Below are 16,572 nucleotides of genomic sequence, written 5' to 3'. Positions count from 1 at the left end.
TGCCGGAATCTCCAGTCTGTCCTGAGCTGCCGGAGTCTTCAGTCTGTCCTGAGCTGCCGGAATCTCCCGTCTGTCCTGAGCTGCCGGAGTCTCCCGTCTGTCCTGAGCTGCCGGAGTCTCCCGTCTGTCCTGAGCTGCTGGAGCCGTCCGTCAGCCAGGAGCTGCCGGAATCGCCTGTCACTACGGAGCTGCCGGAGTCTCCCGCCTGTCAGGTGCTGCTGGAATCTCCCGTACATTCGGGACCCGTGGCTTGGGACCCAGTCCGAGGTCGGCGGCGAGGGTCGCCGCTCTAAAGGGGCCACGGAGGCGGTTAAAGAGGTGGAGAAAGACTATGGTGGAGTGGGGTCTACGTCCCGCGCCAGAGCCGCCACCGCGGACAGACACCTACCCAGACCCTCCCCTATAGGTTCAGGTTTTGCGGCCGGGGTCCGCACCTTGGGGGGGGGGGGGGGGGGGGGGGGTACTGTCACGTTCTGACCTTAGTTCTTTTGTTATGTCTTTGTTTTAGTATGGTCAGGGCGTGAGTTGGGTGGGTTGTCTATGTTCCTTTTTCTATGTTTTGGGATTTCTGTGTTTGGCCTGGTATGGTTCTCAATCAGAGGCAGCTGTCAATCGTTGTCCCTGATTGAAAACCATACTTTGGTAGCCTGGTTTCACTTTTGAGTTGTGGGTAATTATTTTCCGTGTCAGTGGTTTGTTCCACACGGAACTGTTTCGGTTTTGTTTTTTCACATTGTCATTTATTGTTTTGTTCAGTGTTCATTCTTATTAAAAACCAAGAACACCACACTGCGCTTTGGTCCTCTCCTTCATACGATGACCGTTACACAACAAATAAAAAGGTACCTACTCATATTTGATTTCTCCTTTTATTTAGAACCTTTGTGCAAATTTTCATATAAGCATGTAACAAAATATGAATGTATGAAATCTAAAAAGGTAAATAGAAAACATTTAAACTATAGTTGCAAACAAAATGTATATATTTGGGTGCTTGCCTGTTTTGCATGTTATTTTGGCATTAATACATGTCACATATCAATTTGCATTTGGTACCTTGGGTCGAGTGTTCGCGCCATATCAGAAACCCCTGTTTCTGGGGCCACATCTTTTCAGATGTAAGTTGTAACGGCATCTGTTATCTCCTTCCATCTTCATGACTCTTTGCCATATGATGTGCCGCGGGCAAAAGCCTCTTGCAACGTATGAGTCAGTTTGTTTTGAGCACTCGACTGTACTTTTTGGGGACTCATCCATAGACTCTCGCCGTACTGTTTCACATGATTCTTGCGGAGGTGGTAAAAGAGGTTAGTGGTGTTTGAGCCTGTTGTTGGGACCGGCCTGCGGCATATTTTGCAGAGGACGGTTTTCTGGTCCGTGTCAGACTTGTCATACCCAAACAACGTCCATGCGACCGAAGTAGTCCCTCTTTAAGGTATGAGCTCCATGTCTCTGCTCTGTGTCACGTTCACTCTCCATGTTTGTTTGTGTTGCAAATTTCCTTCCATTCGGCAAAGCGTTGTCCAATTGACTAAAAGTATTGGCATAGAGTGTGGTTTGCGATACAACAAAATAAATGATAAGAGCATAATGAAACGACAGACTGTTTATTATCGTCACACGATATATATCGTCATATCGCCCAGCCCTACCTGTATTTGGAGTTTCTACCATTATTCTCTGCAGATCCTCTCTAGTGTTGTCAGGTTGGATGGGGAGCGTCCCTGCACAGCTATTTTGAGGTCTCTCCAGAGGTGTTTGATTGGGTTCAAGTCCGGGCTCTTGCTGGGCCACTCAAGGACATTCAGAGACTTGTCCCTCAGCCACTCCTGTGTTGTCTTGGCTGTGTGCTTAGGGTTGTTGTTCTATTGGAAGGTGAACCTCCGCCCCAGTCTGAGGTCCTGAGCGCTCTGGAGCAGGTTTTCATCAAGGATCTCTCTGTACTTTGCTCCATTAATCTTTCCCTCGATCCTGACCAGTCTCCCAGTCCCTGCCGCTGAAAAACATCCCCACAGCATGATGCTGCCACCATCCTGCTTCACCGTAGGAATGGTGCCAGATTTCCTCCAGAAGTGACGCTTGGCATTCAGGCCAAAGAGTTCAATCTTGGTTTCGTCAGACCAGAGAATCTTGTTTCTCATGGTTCGAGAGTCCTTTAGGTGCCTTTTGGCAAACTACAAGTGGGCTGTCATGTACCTTTTACTGATGAGTAGCTTTCGTGTGGTCACTCTACCATAAAGATGATTGTCCTTCTGGAAGGTTCTCCCATCTCTAGAGGAACTCTGGAGCTCTGTCAGAGTGAACATCGGGTTTTTGGTCACCTCCCTGACAATGTGGGCCTTCTCCCCCGATTGCTCAGTTTGGCTGGGCAGCCATCTCTAAGAAGAGTCGTGATGGTTCCAAACTTCTTCCATTTAAGATTGATGGAGGCCTCTGTGTACTTGTGGACCTTCAATGCTGCAGAAATGTTTTGGTACCCCTCCCCAGAGCTGTGCCTCGACACAATCCTGTCTCGTGCCTCTACGTACAATTCCTTCAACATCATGGCTTGATTTTTTCTCTGACACACACTGTCAACTGTGGGACCTTATATAGACAAGTGTGTGCCTTTCCAATTCAAGTCCAATCAATTTAATATACCACAAGTGGACTCCAATCAAGGATGGTCTATGGAAACAGTATACACCTGAGCTCAATTTTGAGTCTGAATTTTCATAAAATATATTTTTCTTCAAATAACATTTTTCTCGCTTTGTCATTATTGTGTTTGTGTAGATTGATGAGGACAATGTAATCCATTTTAGAATAAGACTAACATAAGAAAATGTGGAAAAGGTCAAGGGGTCTGAATACTTTACGAATGCACTGTATAAACTCATCTGTCGTTTGCAGTCAAAGATGCATCCTTTTATCAAACTCTGCAGACAGAGACAACTGTCAGACAACAGGAACATGTCTCCCCTCAGAGTCTGGTTCTTCAAGGTTCCTTACTATCTAGGGAGTTTTTCCTTGTCAACTGTGCCTTTGCATGTTCTCTGGGTTGTATAGTAGTTGGTTCTTTAGTCTTGGAGTAGCTCTCAAACTCTAAGCGGCATTCTGCCTACTCCCTTTTATAGCGCCTCACCCACGACTGGCTCATGTGGACAACAATCCCGACACTGTTTTACGTTTAGAGATGTCAATCATCACTGCTTGTGATACGACTTTTGAAACATATGACCCTTTTCTTTAAATCATCGAGAAAGAATCCTTAAAATAAAAAATATACACTTGTAGCAGTTTTGCAAAGACCCATCTAAACAGCTATGAGTGCCTCCATCTGACGAAACTACACTTCCCGAGTTACACTGACACAGTTGTTTGGGGCGTGCTAGATAGCTAATTATCACAGGTTGCCAACTCTTGTCTTCCATGAACAATCACTGTAACATAGCGATATGGCCGTGTGGGGACACTTACCCTATCAAGGTGTGTATCAATATAACATTTTGTTTTTTGAAAATACTTTCTCGCTGATATTAAAGATAAGGTCCCTATGCTTCCAAAACAGTACCGCAAGCGATGGTTGTTAATATTCAAATTGAGTGTTGCTGCTCTTAACAAAACTCCCCCATACATAAGACGTCTTCATCCAATTACTTATGTGTAATGGAACTGAGAGTCATGATCAAGGACTAGTCTTGGGCATGTCCGTTTATAATGAACCCTTTTCTACGTAGAATGTATGCACACATGACTGTAAGTCGCTTTGGATAAAAGCGTCTGCTAAATGGCATATATTATTATTATTATTATTATTTAGCCATTGAATTGTACAACTTTGTTGGTAGACATTCGAAATGCAACAGTAGTTGTCAGCCACTAGATGGCGTTATTCCCCATAATGAAATGCACCATACACCAGCAAGGAGATCAGTGGTGAAAGTCAAACCTTCTGAAGCCTACCATCACTGCCCTGTAGATGGCTTGCTTATACAAGTTCTGCATTACAGCAGAGTAGGTTGGTGCACTGAATGCCTGGTTATGCTGAGAGGCGGAGAATGAGAGCTGTGTGTACCCAAGTCTACCTCTCTTGTCAGGAGCCAGATACAGCATAGACTACCGTACGCAGGGAGCCGCACTCACTGCTGCTTACGCTCTCTAATTATTGCCTAAAGGGGACTGGAATACTCCCTGAAATCTCACGGAAAGACGAGATCAATTTCGCTACCCAAACGAGGAAGAACAGCTGGTAAGTTTGATGTGTTATTCTTGATAATTGTGATATTTACCTGTCCGTTGAAGTATCCATTTGAGTTGTGCCATATTGGTCAGGTGACATGACATGAGACGTTTCAGCAATTGCTGGTAAAGGTGTTTTTGTCAGTCGAAGATTAAGCGGCTACCTAGTAGGGCAAGGACGTGTTAAATTACTAAAATAGTCAAGCCTGGAAATGCAACATAACATAACCTTGACCCCGTTTCGTGACCACCAACTAATACAGTGAAATGTTGATGAGAACACCAGGACTTGTTTACCAATGGCCTGCAAAATAAAACATTTCAGTGCACCCCAATTTACAAGGCTAACTTTAATTTATCTTCAGTATGATGGCAAGGTTTACTACTAGCTGTTGATGTGCTACTCTGAGAAACCGTTTATTCAGAAAAGTGTGAAATTACGTAATATTGCGAGGAAGTGGCGCCATGGTGTTAGCCTTCATGTAGCAATGGCTCCAGGTATCAGTTCTTGAACACGTTAAAGTTGCCATTGGTGATTAATAGGCTAGACTCTCATATTGATGATCACAGGGTTTGTGCTGAATAGCCCATTTCTGTTGTTGATTTCTGGAAAATAAGCCTACCAATTTACTGGTGAGATCCATTATGTTATCAATATTGGTTGGTTGAGGTTGGGGACCTTTCTCAGTGTTCCAAGGACTCTGGGAAGCCTGGGACGTTTCAACACCTGGCATCCTCAGGGATACACACACTATATAATACTTTTTAGCAGGTCACCTTAATGAATTCTGTGGAATAATGAATTCGCGTGGAAGAGCTGAAAAAATGGTTGTCTATCAACAATAATGACAAGCCACCGGGGTCTGACATTCTGGATGTAAAATGATTGAGGACAATATTGCTACTCCTATTTGCCACATCTTCAATTTAAACCTACTAGAAAGTGTGTGACCTCAGGCCTGGAGGGAAGCTAAAGTCCTTCCGCTACCCAAGAATAGTACATTTACTGGCTCAAATAATCGACCAATCAGCCTGTTACCAACTCTTAGTAAACTTCTGGGAAAAAATGGTTTTTGACTAGATACATGGCTATTTCCCAGTAAACAAATTGAAAACAGACTTTCAGCACGCTTATAGGGAAGGACACTCAACAAGCACGGGGGCGGCAGGGTAGCCTAGTGGACTAGTAACCGGAAGGTTGTGAGTTCAAACCCCCGAGTTGAAAAGGTACGAATCTGTCATTCTGCCCCTGAACAGGCAGTTAACCCACTGTTCCCAGGCCGTCATTGAAAATAAGAATGTGTTCTTAACTGACTTGCCTGGTTAAATAAAGGTCAAATAAAAATAATAAAAAAACTTACACAAATTACTGGTGATTGGCTGAGAGAAATGTATGATAAGATGATTGTGGGGACTGTCTTGTTAGACTTCAGTGCAGCTTTATCGATCATAGTCTGCTGCTGGAAATAACTTATGTGTTAAGGCTTTACACCCCGTGCTATAATGTGGATAAAGAGTTACTTGTCTAACAGAACACAGAGGGTGTTCTTTAATGGAAGCCTATCAAACATAATCCAGGTAGAAGCAGGAATTCCCCAGTGTAGCAGTTTAGGCCCTTTGCTTTTGTCAATCTTTACTAATGACATGCCACTGGCTTTGAGTAAGGCTATGTATACGAATGATGCAACGCTGTACACGTCAGCTACTACAGCGACTGAAATGACTGCAACACTTAACAAAGAGCTGCAGTTAGTTTCAGAATGGGTGGCAAGGAATAAGTTAGACCTAAATATTTCAAACTAAAAGCCTTGCATTTGGGTCAAATCATTCACTTAACCTCAATTACATCTCGTAATGGATCATTTGGAAATTGTGCAAGTTGAGGTGACTATAAACTGCTTGGAGTAACCCTGTGTTGTAAACTGTCATGGTCAAAACATATTGATACAATAGTAGCAAAGATGGGGGAGAAGTCTGTCTATATTAAAGCGCTGATCTGCCTTTTTAACAACGCTATCAATGAGGCAGGTCCCTCAGGTCCTAGTTTTGTCGCACCTGGACTACTGTTCAGCCGTGTGGTCCGGTGCCACAAAGAGGGACTTGGGAAAATTGCAGTTAGCTCAGAACAAGGCAGCACGACTGGCCCTTGGATGTATACAGAGAGCTAACATTAATAACATGCATGTCAATCTCTCATGGCTCAACGTGGAAGAGAGATTGACTTCCTCATTACTTGTTTTTGTAAGAGGTGTTGACAAGCTGAAGGTACCGAGCTGTTTGTTTAAAATACTAACACACAGCTCAGACACCCATTCATACCCATCAAGACATGCCACCAGAGGTCTCTTCACAGTCCCCAAGTTCAGAACAGACTTTGGGAGGCGCACAGTACTATATAGAGCCTTGACGACATGGAACTCTATTCCACATCAGGAAACTGATGCACGCAGTAGAGGGCACACACTTGGTGTAGTGTGAATTCTGTAAAGAATGTATTGTAATATTTTTTTAAATTGTATAACTGCCTGAATTTTGCTGGACCTTGGCAGCAGCTAATGGGGATCCATAATAAATACAATTTGTTTTATTTACAGTAGGATATAGAATTTGACCAATAGGGAACTTCCTCTTGCGTTCATACATGTGTGTGGTTGGTTACACACAGCCCTTTTTGATTTCTCGTGAAAAAAAACTATTACCACAGAATTGAGCAATGGCTGTACTTTTTTATAGACTATATGCAATTTAATTAGAAAGAATCTGAACTGAAAAATCCCCTACTAAATAAAACACATTACACAAACTGTACTACTATTACCACCATAGCTGTTATTTAAATCTATTCTACATGATATAGCTAAAAGTTGAACAAACCATACAACTCTATTCACAAGGACTACTTTGAACAATTTACACAACATTTCACAAAAACGCATTTACTGTAAGAACTGTGCAGATGCAAAGTTTGGTATCAGAATGAAGGTAAAATCTCCCTCTGTTTTTTACGTGACCACGTTTTCCAAAAAACTGTTAAATATCTGCTCTGAATCAAGATTCAAAAACATGTCTGCAGAAAGAATGGGGTGTCAGCTATGACATGACACCTTGAGTATGAAAACATATTATTTTCGTTATTGAACTACAGTAGGTGAAGTGGATTTACATCCAGTTACAGAATTACAGTAATGGAATTACATCATGGGTCCCTGATCTGTACTGTACAGAAATGCATAATTATGGATATGAATATCATTCTCTTCATGGTAACGAATCCTAAATATGTACACAAAGGTAGAAATGTGCTATATATCCTTATTTTGCATATCTGAGTATTATTCTACCCCTAAACAAGACTACATTTGGTTGGTCCAGACCAAATCTGAACCAATCATAGACATCCAAACGTGTGAAATATAGACATCACAGCACAATAGAGTTAAGTGCAGTACAGTAGAGTACAGTAAAGTAGATATACTATATATTCAAAAGTATGTGGACACCCCTTAAAATTAGTGGCTTTGGCTATTTCAGCCACACCCGTTGCTGACAGGTGTATAAAATCGAGCAAACAGCCAATCAAACATTGGCTGTAGAATGGCCTTACTGAAGTGCTAAGTGACTTTCAACGTGGTACCCTCATAGGATGCCACCTTTCCAGCAAATCAGTTTGTCAAATATCTGCCATCCTAGAGCTGCCCCGGTCAACTGTAAGTGCTGTTATTGTGAAGTGAAAATGTCTAGGAGCAACAACGACTCAGCCGCGAAGTGGTATGCCACACAAGCTCACAGAGTGGGACCGCCGAGTGCTGAAGCACGTAGCGCGTAAAAATCATCTGTCCTAAGTTGGAACACTGCCTCTGGAAGCAACTTCAGCACAAAAGCTGTTAATCGGGAGCTTCATGAAATGGGTGTCCAAGGCCAAGCAGCTGCACACAAGCAAAAGATCACCGTCAAGCGTCAGCTGGAGTGGTGTAAAGCTCACCTCCATTGGACTTTGGAGCAGTGGAAATGTGGGTTTTGCGGATGCCAGGAGAACGCAACCTGCCCCAATGCATAGTGCCAACTGTAACGTTTAGTGGGTGGAGGAATAATGGTCTGGGGCTGTTTTTCATGGTTTAGGCTCCTTAGTTCCAGTGAAAGCTAATCTTAATACCACAGCGTACAATGACATTGTAGACAAGTCTGTGCTTCCAACTATGTGGCAACAATTTGGGGAAGGCCCTTTCCTGTTTCAGCATGACAATGCCCCAGTGCACAAAGCGAGGTTCATACAGAAATTATTTGTCAAGATTGGTGTGGAAGAACTTGACTGGCATGCACAGAGCCCTGACCTCAACCCCGTCGAACACCTTTGGGATGAATTGGAACGCCGACTGCAAGCCAGGCCTAATCCCCCAACATCAGTGCCCTCTCTCACTAATGCCCTTGTGGCTGAATGGAAGCAAGTCCCCGCAGCAATGTTCCAACATCTAGTGGAAAACCTTCCCAGAAGAGTGGAGGCTGTTATAGCAGCAAAGGGGGAACCAACTCCATATTAATGCACATGATTTCAGAATGAGATGTTCGACGAGCAGGTCTCAATACCTTTGGTCATGTAGTGTATGTACAGTATAGTACATTATACTGTACTCTAGTGTGCTCTATTATACTGTACTGTACTTTTCCATACTGTTCTGTGCTGTCTAAACTTGTGAAACATAGACGTCTATGACCTGTTCAGATTTGGTCCGGCCAAGGCGTACTGACCAAATATGAACTACTTTTCAACGTTGATGGACATCCGGTGTCGGTTTGTGATCAGTGGGTGAGGATGCTTGTTACAGTAAATGGAAAGAGGGTAGGTGGTAGGTGTCGGTAAGAGCTGTGAGAGGTGACATTAACCGGAGAGAGAGAGAAGATTGAGAGGGAGGGGTTGTCCAGACTGTTTTCAGTCTTGCTTTTACCAGCAGTTATGAGCTGAACATAACAGTATGCCAGTGGAAGGACAGTAGCAGGTGACCCAACTGTGATTTGTGACTACAATGATTGATTTCCCATTATAGCCAATGGTAATTTCCATGTAAAAGGACCCATGAGCACCAATGTGAAGTTTTTTGGAGCATATCAAATGTGGTGTCAAATTAAAGCCTAAGAGTCTATAGTTTAGGGAAATGAAGGCATATATATGTTTTTGAACCATTTTCAATCCTAAAATTAGGAATAAGCAAAGGCTTTGATTTCTTTTCACACAGATGGAAAAGGGGTCTTTAAAAACATTTTCTAAAAAAAGTCTTAAAAGGTATTAGAAATACATCAAACACAATAATGTTGAAGGCCCCTGCCAACTAATATCAACATGTATATTTCGTTTTGCATAAATTATTAGCCTACTGTAAGTTTAAGAAATATTAACTAGTGTCTTGTCATTTTGTTACCAAAAACCCACATATCTTTAAGATAATTAAAAAAAATATCTTCCTTATGAGGGAGGATTCTGAAAATTCACAGACGTAACAAGAGTTGTTCCATGTCTTTTCAGCAAAACTGATATTACCAGGTTCTGACCACTAGATGCTTGTAAATCTGTTTCCAACTAGCTTGAATTTTATGCGGCATAGTTGTCAAACCTCTACTTTGAAGAATCTCAAATCTATTTTGATTTGTATAACACTTTTTTTGGTTACTACATGATTCCATATGCGTTATTCCATTTCTTCACTATTATTCTACAATGTAGAAAATAATAAAAAATAAAGAAAAACCCTGGAATGAGTAGGTGTGTCCACATATTCCTTTATTAAAAAATAATGGACTTTTAGCTTTCATTTGACACCCAAATTGACATGCTCCTATGTAGGGCACAATTTGGGGAATATTCAGAAGTGGAAACTTTCCGTGTGAGTTAACGGGAATATATGCAAATTAATACTATTTAAATGTAGATGTTTGCATTGGATATATTTATCATGTCATATGGAGGCAGAAACATAAACCTTTTACCTTATCATAAGTAGACGTAATTGCAAATGTTAATGCAAATTTAAATCCTTCAAATAGAAATAAATAAAACAATTTAGTTACGAATACAACTTTAATTAAATGAGTTGACTCTTCACATGGGAGGATTTCACTGAACAACAAAAGAAAGGGAACATTGAATGATCCCCAATGATCCTTCGCATCTCCCAAAAATGTTTTCAACATCTGTAAAATTATAATTTAGAAACTAAAGCTTTGGTCTTCCTCTCAGGCTTCCATGTCTTCTCCCTGGACCTCCTCAATGTCTCAGAGGCCTCATCTTCACTGTCACGTTCCAACCTTGTTGATGATAACTCATTGTCAGACCACCAATTTTTCAACCCTTGTATTGGTCAGCCTGTTGTGCTTTGATGTGTGTTTTTCCAAACAAGGACCAGTTGTACTCTGAGGTGTCTGATGTTGGTGAGATTTGGAGGAGGATGGAGGCAACAGGGGAAAGAGCCTCAGATCCACAAAGTCCCTTCCACCAGGTGGCTGATGAGATATGTTGGGACGACTGCCATATTGCATTTCCATCTCAAAGCCCTTGCTGGGAAGTGTACTTTGCCAGACTGCCAAGAACCTTGCCGTCATCCAGGCCAAGGTGGCGAGACACGGTAGTGATGACACCATAGGCCTTGTTGATCTCTGCACCAGACAGGATGCTCTTGCCAGCATACTTTGGGTCTAACATGTACGCTGTGGCGTGTATGGGCTTCAGGCATAAGTCTTCACGCTTTTTAATGTATTTCAGAACTGCAGTTTCCTCTACTTGGACCAACAGTGAAGTGGGCATGGCCGAAACCGATTTCTTCTCTTACATCTGCAAGCAGAGCCTGAACATCATACAGGATGGCATTGTCTCCCTCAATCCGTGCAATGGTTACTGCTATAGGTTTCGGGCAGCTTACCACCCTCTCCCAAAATACATTATACAGGAGGATCCTCTTGATGGGACTGTCCATATCGGCAGACTGTGATATGGCCATTTCTTGGAGAGACTGTCAAACATGATGGCCACACCACCCCAACGGGTGTTGCTGGGCAGCTTCAATGTGTTGCTCTTATTCTTCTCACTTTGCTTGGTGAAGTAGATTGCTGCTATAACGTGATGACCCTTCACATACCAAACCATTTCCTTGGCTCTCTTGTAGAGTGAATCCATTGTTTTCAGTGCTATGATGTCCTTCAGGAGCAGATTCAATGCATGAGCAGCACAGCCAATGGGTGTAGGACTCCTCCACTTTAGACCAAGCAGCCACACATCAGATAGTGCCTGTGTCATTTTCCTGTAAAGATGAGAAAAAAAACAAATACAATTCCATGTACAGATAAATAGTTAAGCAGTTAGATTAAACAACTCCTTTGTAAGATACATTTTTAAAATGAAACATGTATGGAAACAGGTGAATTAACACTCCTCAGTTAGCAGTCTCAAGCAAGCTAAAACCCACATGGTAGCAAAAACTAACTAGCAGAATTAGCAGAAAGTTAGAAATGCTGTAGGCTACTATTCACAAGTTGACAAAAAATCACATATGTCAAATTAAATATATTCACCCCACCCAGTATTGTAATCTAGACTTACCAGAAAGCATGTAGTCCTAGGCTCAGACAGTGTAGTAGTGTGGGCTCAATAGCATCTCATTAGTGTGCAAGATTTTGAGAATCAGTTGTACATGTGATGGAAAAGTGTACTGCACATGTGATGGAAGAATGCACTGTGCATGCAGAGGGTTACAATTTTATTGAATTGGGGATAGTTTAACCAAAATATGTCACAAGACCTAGATTTGGCTTATGTGTATACCACAAAAAGGTTCACTGTTATAAGCTAACTTGTTTTTGATGAATTTAAGCAAAAAACTCTACTCCTATGCAACCCTACTCCTATGAACTGCACATGGTAGTGCTCAAGGGTTCTTATAATAGGAAATGCCCGAGTGCACATACAGTGCTTTTCCAAATGTTACCTTACAGCCTTATTCTAATATGTATAAAATATTTTTTCCCTCATCAATATACACACAATACCCCATAATGACAAAGCAAAACGTTTTTTTAGAAATTTTAGGAAATGTATATAAAAAAAACCTTGTTTATATAAGTATTCAGACCATTTGCTATGAGACTCGAAATATGATCTTGTGTGCGTCCTGTTTCCATTGATGTTTCTACAACTTGATTGGAGTCCACCTGTGGTAAATTCAATTGATAGGACATTTGGAAAGGCACACACCTTCTCTATATAAGGTCAGAGCAAAAACCAAGCCATGAGGTCGAAGAAATTGTCCGTAGAGCTCTGAGACAGGATTGTGTCGAGACACAGATCTGGGGAAGGGTACCAAAATATGTCTGCAGCATTGAAGGTCCTCACAGTAGCTTCCATCATTCTTAAATGGAAGAAGTTTGGAACCACCAAGACTTTTCCTAAACTGAGTAAATGGGGGAGAAGGGCTTTGGTCAGGGAGGTGACCTTCTATGAGGGAAACCATCTCTGCAGCACTCCACCAATCAAGCCTTTATGGTAGAGTGGCCAGAAAGAAGCCACTCCTCAGTAAAAGGCACTTGACAGCTTGCTTGGAGTTTGCCAAAAGGCACCTAAAGGACTCTCAGACCATGAGAAACAAGATACTCTGGTCTGATGAAACCAAGATTTAACTATTTAGCCTGAATGCAAAGCTTCACGTCTGGAGGAAACCTGGCACCATCCCCACAGTGAATCATGGTGGTGACAGCATAATGCCGTGGGGATGTTTTTCAGTGGCAGTGATTGGGAGACTTGTCAGGATGGAGGCAAAGATGAACAGAGCAAAGTACAGAGAGATCATGAACCTGCTCCAGAGGGCTCAGGACCTCAGACTAGGGTGAAGGTTCACCTTCCAACAGGACAAGGACCCTAAGCACACAGCCAAGACAACGCATGAGTGGCTTCGGGACAAGTCTCTGAATGTCGTTGAGTGGCTCAGCCAGAGCCTGGTCTTGAACCCGATCAAACATCTCTGGAGATATCTGAAAATAGCTGTGCAGCGACACTCCCCATCCAGCCTGAGAGAGCTTGAGAGGGAGGATCTGCAGAGAAGAATGGGAGAAACTCCCTAAATACAGGTGTGCGAAGCTTGAAGCATCATACCCAAGAAGACTGTAATTGCTGCCAAAGGTGCTTCAACAAAGTACTGAGTAAAGGGTCTGACTACTCATGTAAATGTGATATTTCAGTTTGCAACAATATATATTTTTTAAAGTTATTGCTTTGTCATTATGGGGTATTTTGTGTAGATTAATGAGGACAAACAACTATTGAATCCATTTTATAACAAGGCTGTAACGTAACAAAATGTGGAAAAAGTCAAGGGGTCTGAATACTTTCCGATTGCACTGTATTTCACACATCCAGCCCAGTGTTTTTCTGCATTACAGAGTGACTTTCAGTAGGGGATGGTCTGTCTGCTAGCGGCTCTCAGCACTGGGGAGGAATGTAGCACACTCGTGCAAAGAGCCCTGTTAATGTGCTGGGCAGTGAGTGAGGCTACATGTTTGACTAAATCAGCATAACTAAGAGTTGTTCCTGACCATGTGACCTTAACAGAAAAAAATTATGCCTTAGTAATAAGCTAGGCCAGGGCCGAGTCTTCGGCTATATAGCCTAATAGGGCCCGTAGTTTTTCCTACTCAGGCTGTCAGGAAACACTGAATATAACACAGTCAAGATTGTGGAGTCTGAACTAGGCCAGTGTGGTACGTCACTGAATAGTGCACTCGGAAAAGTATTGACCCCTTGACTTTTCCCACATTTTGTTACGTTACAGACCTTTTCTAAAATGGTTTCCCCTCGTCAATCTACACACAATACCTCATAATGACAAAGCAAAAACAGGGTTTTTAGAAATGTTATGGTGGAAAATAAGTATTTGGTCACCTACAAACAAGCAAGATTTCTGGCTCTCACAGACCTGTAACTTCTTTAAGAGGCTCCTCTGTCCTCCACTCATTATCTGTATTAATGGCATCTGTTTGAACTTGTTATCGGTATAAAAGACACCTGTCCACAACCTCAAACAGTCACACTCCAAACTCCACTATGGGCCAAGACCAAACAGCTGTCAAAGGACACCAGAAAAAAATGTGTAGACCTGCACCAGGCTGGGAAGACTGGATCTGCAATAGGTAAGCAGCTTGGTTTGGAGAAATCAACTGTGGGAGCAATTATTAGGAAATGGAAGACATACAAAGACCACTGATAATCTCCCTCGATCTGGGGCTCCACGCAAGATCTCACCCTGTGGGGTCAAAATGATCACAAGAACGGTGAGCAGAAATCCCAGAACCACACGGGGGGACCTAGTGAATGACCTGCAGAGAGCTGGGACCAAAGTAACAAAGCCTACCATTAGTAACACACTACGCCGCCAGGGACTCAAATCCTGCAGTGCCAGACGTGTCCCCCTGCTTAAGCCAGTACATGTCCCTGAAGTTTACGAGAGAGCATTTGGATGATCCAGAAGAAGATTGGGAGAATGTCATATGGTCAGATGAAACCAAAATATAACTTTTTGGTAAAAACTCAACTCATTGTGTTTGGAGGACAAAGAATGCTGAGTTGCATCCAAAGAACACCATACATACTGTGAAGCATGGGGGTGGAAACATTATGCTTTGGGGCTTTTTTTCTGCAAAGGGACCAGGACAACTGATCCGTGTAAAGGAAAGAATGAATGGGGCCATGTATCATGAGATTTTGAGTGAAAACCTCCTTCCATCAGCAAGGGCATTGAAGATGAAACGTGGCTGGGTCTTTTCAGCATGACAATGATCCCAAACACACCGCCCGGGCAACAAAGGAGTGGCTTTGTAAGAAGCATTTCAAGGTCCTGGAGTGGCCTAGCCAGTCTCCAGGTCTCAACCCCATAGAAAATCTTTGGAGGGAGTTGAAAGTCCATGTTGCCCAGCAACAGCCTCAAAACATCACTGCTCTAGAGGAGATCTGCATGGAGGAATGGGCCAAAATACCAGCAACATTGTGTGAAAACCTTGTGAAGACTTACAGAAAACGTTTGACCTCTGTCATTGCCAACAAAGGGTATATAACAAAATATTGAGAAACATTTGTTATTGACCAAATACATATTTTCCACCATAATTTGCAAATAAATTCATGAAAAATCCTACAATGTGATTTTCTGGATTTTCTTATTTCTCATCTTTTTAAGTGGGAGAACTTGCACAATTGGTGGCTGACTAAATACTTTTTTTGCCCCACTGTACCTAGAATCGCTGTCTCTAGCAAGCTTGTATGACTGGCTGGGGTTTGAACTCTGGTCGACTGCACTCCACTACACTGTTAGCTCGCTGAGACCACTAAGCCTAGTCGTTAGTTTAAGGATCGAACACGAAGTCTTCAGGTCTCAGGCAACATTACTCATCATCTAGGCTTGGTTCCCATACCATCTCCACAAGGCTAAGTTCAAATAAACGGTGTCAGGAGATGTTTTCCCTGTGTTGGATGTCTTGGACAGAGCTTGATTAGCAATCTCTGTCCGTTAGTTTCGCATTTTGCTTGTACCTTAACCTGTTTTTGAACAGTCACAAGGTGTCATGGAGAAAAATGGGTCCACTATGGAAACCTAACAATGGAAAAGGGGTGCAGTGTCATGGATGAAAATGGGTCCATGTCGCCTTGACTTTGTGATGAGCTTCCCGTTTCCTACTGATTTGACTGTTAGGTGGAGGTGACCAGCTCAGGGTCAGGTTAGTGTGGCACTGTGGGTTTGAATGGGAAAGCAGCTCATGCAAATCGTGTCCCCTTTGACAAATATCACCAGAGCAACAGTTGTGTTCTGTCTGGCGCTGTTCCTGTCCTCATTCTGATATAAGACTTGCCAGAGCAGAGCCACGCCTGCCTGCGACATTGTCATATTTTACAGCTGGATAGAGATTGGAGATGCTCGTACCTGTATACCGAAACGCATAATAGTTATTCTCTGTCTAACCTAACAGGCTCAATTGCTGCCACGTATATTTGATAGACAGCGAGCTTCTAGGCTTCTGATTTAGGTTTGTCTATTTATGTGCTATAGGCTTTCTTAATGTGCATTGTTCCAGAGGTAAAACCATTTTCAAGTCCTGACCATACAGGGTTGTAACCATCATGACAGTTCTTAGCTTAAACATTGATGAGTGACTGTGGTCTGAATTCTGTCTGTATGCAGCAAACCAGCTTTTACGCTATTGGTGACTCAGAACTACTGATGTCACTTATTTTCTCTGCTGCACACAGGATGAATAGGAGAAAGATTGCAATCAATATAAATGTTCTTCAGTCCGAAGGTTTGAGTGTGTTCCTGGGTCAAAGAG

General features: G+C 42.5%; 1 protein-coding gene across 1 annotated transcript in view; it reads left to right on the top strand.

Annotated features, from left to right (window-relative positions):
* The first annotated feature begins 3,954 nt into the window (after positions 1-3,954).
* The window catches only part of LOC124034232 (phosphatidylinositol 4-phosphate 5-kinase type-1 beta-like), a 96,088-nt gene continuing 83,470 nt past the window's right edge, over positions 3,955-16,572 (top strand). Inside the window, exon 1 of the mRNA XM_046347128.1 lies at positions 3,955-4,231. The gene's annotated coding sequence lies outside the window, so the exon portion shown is untranslated. The remainder of the gene's footprint in view (positions 4,232-16,572) is intronic.

Source organism: Oncorhynchus gorbuscha, linkage group LG04, assembly GCF_021184085.1.
Source record: "Oncorhynchus gorbuscha isolate QuinsamMale2020 ecotype Even-year linkage group LG04, OgorEven_v1.0, whole genome shotgun sequence".
Classification (NCBI taxonomy): domain Eukaryota; kingdom Metazoa; phylum Chordata; class Actinopteri; order Salmoniformes; family Salmonidae; genus Oncorhynchus; species Oncorhynchus gorbuscha.
Note: the sequence above shows the minus strand (reverse complement) of the source record. Positions and strands in the feature narration are given on the sequence as shown.